This window comes from Episyrphus balteatus, chromosome 2 (genome assembly GCF_945859705.1).
Source record: "Episyrphus balteatus chromosome 2, idEpiBalt1.1, whole genome shotgun sequence".
Taxonomy (NCBI): domain Eukaryota; kingdom Metazoa; phylum Arthropoda; class Insecta; order Diptera; family Syrphidae; genus Episyrphus; species Episyrphus balteatus.
This window is the reverse complement of record NC_079135.1, coordinates 11627259-11633903: the sequence shown is the minus strand read 5'-3', so window position 1 is coordinate 11633903 and position 6645 is coordinate 11627259. Positions and strand designations below refer to the sequence as shown.

Below are 6645 nucleotides of genomic sequence, written 5' to 3'. Positions count from 1 at the left end.
ATTTATAGATTTAGAAGTTCATAAAGTATATGTTTTTGGATATAGTAAGTTCAGTAGCTACAAAATAAAGAAAATCATACTTGATTATTAGGATACAATTCTCCTACAAGAATATCGAAATGCTTTTAAAAAGTATTTTTTAAAAGCTTACAAATAATTCAAAAATTAGGCAAGGTTCGGACGTCAGCTCTTTTGTTTAATAAACGTAATTAGATTTTTTCCCTTTTAGTTACAATTTCAATTTTTTTTTCAATGGTTTGCAAAGTTTCTTATCTGTACCAGCTAAGTCAGTTGTGCTGAATTTTATCCAAGAAGGTATTTCTGACGTGAAGTCTCCCTCAGATTTTCATGCTTCTAATTCGGTCAAGTATTGTTACTCCTGCTGTCATGCGAAGCATCTTTAGCTCAGCTGCTATCAATTTACTCAGCAACCGGATCAGATATTTGTCCAAACTACAAGCTGTATCTTGACGAAGGTATTTTAGTGTGTAGAATTACGATTTCTTTCAGCTTATTTTCACTTTCTAATGCTCCAGTTTGTACATTGAAAACTGCGATTAGCAGTTAATCGTTTATGTCCCTAGCAAACAGATTGATGCTTATTCTTCTTATTTACCATAGAAGAACCTTAGATTTGAAATAAAGTCCTTTTTAAAAGCTTAAAAATAAACGAAAATTAAGATCAGGTTTTGACGTCAGCTCTTTTGTTTAATAAACTTACTTCCCATTTTACGCATTTGGTTTCATTAATTTTTTGCTTTAAAAATATGGTAATCCATAGCTTGCTGTTAACATTCAGTATAGTTGAAAACATTCGCAGGTCATAAAAAAAGACAAAGTTCTTACATTTAAACAAATCTTCAATTTATTCCCTATTTGGCTTGACAAAGTTTATCTTCAAGTATAATCTTTTAATAAACTGTAATCTTCCCTAAAAAGTAGAAGTTTGCCGAGCAAACTTCAGATTTTTTTTGATTTTTCTGTCAAAATTTTGTGCCCTTCTTTAGTTTTGTCATAATAATTTGATATTTTTTTCACAATTTAACAAATTAAACACAAAAATATGCTAACGATAAGACAAATTAAAATTTTAATTTAAATAAATAATACAGTAAAATAAGGAGAAAAAAGGGGTAAATCTCGGAATGAATGTTAGTAGAAATTTTTTTTCCTCAATATCTTCCTTTTGCCATTCTATAACATAACTCAAAAGTCTAGAAAAATCTCATGTCCGCTTGTCGCGATTTCAAGGTCAAATCGCGAAATGGAGATTTTCAAAATTAGCAAAAATAGCCTATGGTATTATATACACATATGATACATGGTTTCAAGGTATTTTTTAATGCTGATTCCAAAAAATCTAAAATCAAGACAATCTGACATCTCTGGAAAAAGTTATACCTGTTTTTCATCTGTCAACTCATATTATTATAACAGTTGCAAACTTACTGCCGAAAAACCCTTAAAAGTTATGGTAGATTAACCAAATTTTGCATGTAGATTTTAGAATCCATCATCATTAAAAATGAAAACAATCCATTACAAAAAATATATATACCTACGAAATAATGGTATTTTTTGATGGAGGGGCAAATTTTAGGATATGCACTAAAGAAGATTCTGGTTCATCTTAGGAATAAGTGCTAATAGGCTAATTTTTTCATTTTAATCTTTGTTTGGATATTCTTTAACTACCCTCAAAAATCTAAAAAAATCTCATGTCCGCAAGTCCTAATTTTCTTGGTTTGAAGATAAGGTGCAGATTTGAAAAAATTGAAAAACTACTCTTCAGATAGTTGTGTCAGATCAACATGAATAAGGGACATTACTTTTCAGGGATGGTCATATTGATTTGTTTGTGGGTTTTGTTGGAATCAGCGTTAAAAAATACCTTGAAATGATATGGGTTATGTTGGTATACATATAAGAATCTAAAATTTTATTATTATTTTTTTTAAATCTGCACCTAACTTAGTTTAACCTGGAAAATAAGAACTTGCGGTCATGAGATTTTTTTAGATTTTTGACATAAGTTATAGAATATCCAAATAAAAATAGAAACAAAAAAATTAGCCTATTAGCAGTAATTCCAAGATTGTACCAGGATGTTTTTTAGTGCACATCCCAAAATTTCCCCTTTTCTCAAAAAATACCATTTTGTCATAGATATAAATGTTTTTTTGCATTGCATTGTTTTGATTCTTAATGATAATGGATATGAAAACCCTCATGCAAAATATGATTCCGCTACCATTACTTTTAAGGTTTTTTCGGTAGTAAGTTAGCAACTGTTATAATAATATGGGTTGACAGATGAAAAACAGGTATAACTTTTTTCAGAGACGTCAGATTGCCTTGATTTTAGATTTTTTGGAATCAGCATTAAAAAATACCTTGAAATCATGTATCATATGTGTATATAATACCATAGCCTATTTTTGCTAATTTTGAAAATCTCCATTTCGCGATTTGACCTTGAAATCGCGACAAGCGGACATGAGATTTTTCTAGACTTTTGAGTTATGTTATAGAATGGCAAAAGGAAGATATTGAGCAAAAAAAATTTCTACTAACATTCATTCCGAGGTTAAATCCTTATTTGACTGGATTAAGTCAAGTTGGCAAACTCGAGAGTTTGCTTCAAGTTGAGCAATAGTGAAAAAAATGGCCCTAACAAGGTTATTTATGGAGGAGACCGATGTCTATACTTTCAAATAGCATATAATATGTTAAGTTTTACTATAATTTTGAATTAAAATTCTTGAATAACATTCTTATTTAAACCTCAACCTACCTAGTTCACAAGTTAAAACTAAGGCACTCATTAAAGTAATCCCATTCCACTAACCACTTCTTAAACTTTAACTCCTAGATCACTCAAAGATGTAAAAATTTTGATTAAAATAAAAAACACGAAGTCACAAACTAAAAAAAAAAGTCAAGAAAATTGAAGTATCTATTAGAAATAACATAATTCGGGATCAAATCATACCGATAGCCTTTTTCCGCATTATTGTAATTTCTTGACCCTCTACAAAAAAAAAGAGTGTGTGTACACATGTACACGCGACTGAAGTTATACTTCTCATTCAGTATATGTAAATGAATTTCATTTGATATTTTTAATTTCTATTATTAAATTAATTAATCCACACTTCGTTTTTTTACATTTTTATCAAGTGAACAATAAATTAATTTTTTCATCCTCCTTGCGTCCATGTAGTTTTCAATTTATTCTGTGAAATTTACTCATGTTGTGCGGTTCAGAAGGTACGGTATATATAATATACTTAACGAAAGTAAATGAATTGCGCATAAAATGTGCGATATGGTAATTTTATGAGAATTGTGTGTGCTTCAGCACTAGTAGTTGCAATATGCAACTTGCGGTTGCTACAAAGCTCAAAAGTGAGCTAAGCTCAGCTCACAGCTCAGCTCAAATTTTGAGCTAGCTCACTTTTGAGCTTTGTACCACAGCTCAGCTCATTTGAGCTGAGCTGAAAGTGAGCTGAGCTGAAAGTGAGCTGAGCTGAAAGTGAGCTGAGCTGAAAGTGAGCTGAGCTGAGCTGTTGGGTGAGCTAAGGTAAAGTGAGCTGAGCTGAGCTGTGCTGTGATGGGTGAGAGGATACATTGATTTTTATTTGGAAAGTATAATGAAATATGAAGATATATTAAACTTTTATAAAACACCATAGCTTAAGATGTTCGGTTCTAGATATTAATTTAATTATTTTAACACATGGATATTTTTATAAATAAAACAGATAATTTTTCGTGATCTTTCCTCTTGGTTTTTTTAATAGTAAATATATTTCTATTTTTTTAGTAAAATATTTCTTTTTTTATCATAAAAAAAATTCCGATACAATCCGGTTTTTCGACTTATTTCAAAATTCCGAGAAAATCGAGTTTGAAAGTTGGGGTAAAATTTTTTTTCGAAAAATAACCGAATCTTTGAACGCTCCTAGAAGCTAAACCGCTTGAGAGCAATTTTTGGGAGTGATGCCAAATGATAGCTTGTGTCATGGGCCTACGCTTTGCACATTATCAGATTAAAAAAAAATCGCATTCCATATTAAACCGCCACATCATGTCTATTTTATCAGAATCGTGCCTAATTTTTTTTTACTTTTAAGTTCTCCCGGTTTGAGAACGCGTGAACCTACAGGGATGAGAGTTGTACCCAAATGTAGGTTAGAGTCCCCGCTACCTTTTGGCATCAACTTTTTTCATTTTCTTCAAAATTCCGTGATATAGGCGTTCGAACGCTTTGATCTAGAGACAGGGCAGTGGTGCCATATGAAAGCTTATATTCTCAGCTACCCGATAGTGGTATAATCCGGTTTTTCGATTTTTTTTCAAAATTCCAAGAAAATCGCCTTTGAAAGTTGGGGTAAAATTTTTTTTCGAAAAATCCCCGAATCTTTGAACACTCCTAGAAGCTAAACCGCTTGAGAGCAATTTTTGGAAGTGATGCCAAATGATAGCTTGTGTCATGGGCCTACGCTTTGAACATTGTCAGATTTTTAAAAAATCGCCTTCCATGTTAAACCGCCACATCATGCCTATTTTTTCAGAATCGTGCCTATTTTTTTTTACTTTTAAGTTCTCCCGGTTTGAGAACGCGTGGACCTACAGGGATGAGAGTTGTACCCAAATGTAGGTTAGAGTCCCCGCTACCATTTGGCATAAAAATTTTTTTTTTCATTTTCTTCAAAATTCCGAGATATAGGCTTTGGTAGTTGGGGGCGCTCACTTTCAGCTCAGCTCAGTTTCAGCTCAGCTCAAATGAGCTGAGCTATGGTACCTAGCTCAAAAGTGAGCTAGCTCAAATTTTGAGCTGAGCTGAGCTGTGAGCTTTTTGCAACCCTGGCAACTTTCCACATGGAAATTACCACATGCAACCTGCCACATGCAATTTGCCACACGCAACTTGCCACACGCAACTTGCCACATGCAGCTTGCCACATGCAACTTGCCACACGCAACTTGCTACATGTAACTTGCCACATGCAACTTGCCACACGCAACTTGCCACACGCTACTTGCCACATGTAACTTGCCACATGCAACTTGCCACACGCAACTTGCCACATGCAACTTGCCACATGCAACTTGCCACATGCAGCTTGCCACATGCAACTTGCCACACGCGACTTACCACATACAACTTGCCACATGCGACTTGCCACATGAAACATGTTACTTGCAACGTGTTGTGTGTTTTATGTTTGCCGTACTGCGGCGTACTGCGTTTTTAAATACTAAAGTACTGCCTACTCTAAAGGTGAAACGACAGCCCTGCTACCCAGGGTGATCGCGTCATAATCCCTTTGACATTCTTGTCAAAAAGTAAATTTTCATACCCACCCTCCCATAAGAAGTATAACTTCAAAAAGAACATAATTCACCTCTCTCTAGAGCACAGCTCCATCTAATATCATAATCTTAACTCACGTCTGATCTCCAATGACCCAGTAGGTAGGTTATATTCTGCATTAAAACTACTGAACAACAACAACAACAAAAAACTTTAACCTGGCCATTTCATATACCTACGTATATAAAGTTTAATCAGCCATTTTCGATCTAAAAAAACATAAAAAATTTCAAAACAAGCGGAAACGATTGAGTCGTTATGTTCCGGCACTTGGCATTAATCGTTTCTCGAATTCAAATATCGCCGACGATAAATCAATTTTAATGCGATTTTCCGTGCGCACAGCGCCACTGCACTGCAATGCACTGCATGCGCACCAAAGTCGGGACACAATATACAATCACACACACACACATACACACATTAAACGCAGAGCAGATCTCCTCCAGATATGGAGCCTTTCACTTTTGTTCTGTGTGCCACAGCAGCGAGTGCGCTCTCCCTGTCTGTACCCTGTATGACCATAACTGGCGTTTCTTTGTCTCTTGATTTTACTTGTAAGCGACGACTCGACGACCGACGACTATATGCAATGGGGATAAGCGATGCACAATGCGCGGGAATCTTAATTATAAGTGGCAGCAACTGGAGACACCACCGCACCAAGAAGAGTAGTAGGAGTTGAACTAATTCGGTGCGACAACAAAAGGACACAGCTTGTTCTTGGTTCTGCTGGCTGGCAGCTCTTGGCCGGGAGAGGATTAAGAGCGGGACTTGGATTGGCATATTTTTCCAGTGCAATGGGTTCGGAGATCAGCTGCTCCATGCACATCGATGATGTGTCGTCCTTCAAGAGACACAATGATGACTTCCACCTGCTCTCGGTGCAGCAGCACTCTGTGTGTAAATGACACACCTTAAGTGATTGTTACTTTCTTTATATCAGTTAAACGACTAGGCCAGAGGTTGTAGGGAAAGGAATCCAACCAATACCGCCGCCACCGCAGATGAATGCAACCAATGCAACGATGACGATGATGTGTGGGAACAAAAATACGCGCGGATTAAGTGAGTCGTTGTGTTCGTTGTCGGGGTGCGTGGGTCTTTTCGTATTATATGTGTTTATAAAGACGGAGCCTTTGTATCCTCTGCACACCTTTTATCGGGCATTTGTATCTTTTGGCTTTGATGTGTTGGTTGGTTGGTTGCAGTGGACACCGTGGGCTATCGCACGACTCCAATGTACCAATTACACCTGTGAGTAA

The 6645-nt window shown here is 35.6% G+C and overlaps 1 long non-coding RNA gene across 1 annotated transcript; it reads right to left on the bottom strand.

The window, feature by feature from the left end:
• Positions 1-206: 206 nt before the first annotated feature.
• On the bottom strand, positions 207-934 carry LOC129912610 (uncharacterized). The gene is made up of 3 exons (XR_008771876.1): positions 847-934; positions 722-785; positions 207-658 (listed from the first exon to the last, which is right to left on the bottom strand). It is a non-coding gene; the product is annotated as an uncharacterized LOC129912610 (long non-coding RNA).
• Positions 935-6645: the final 5711 nt, after the last annotated feature.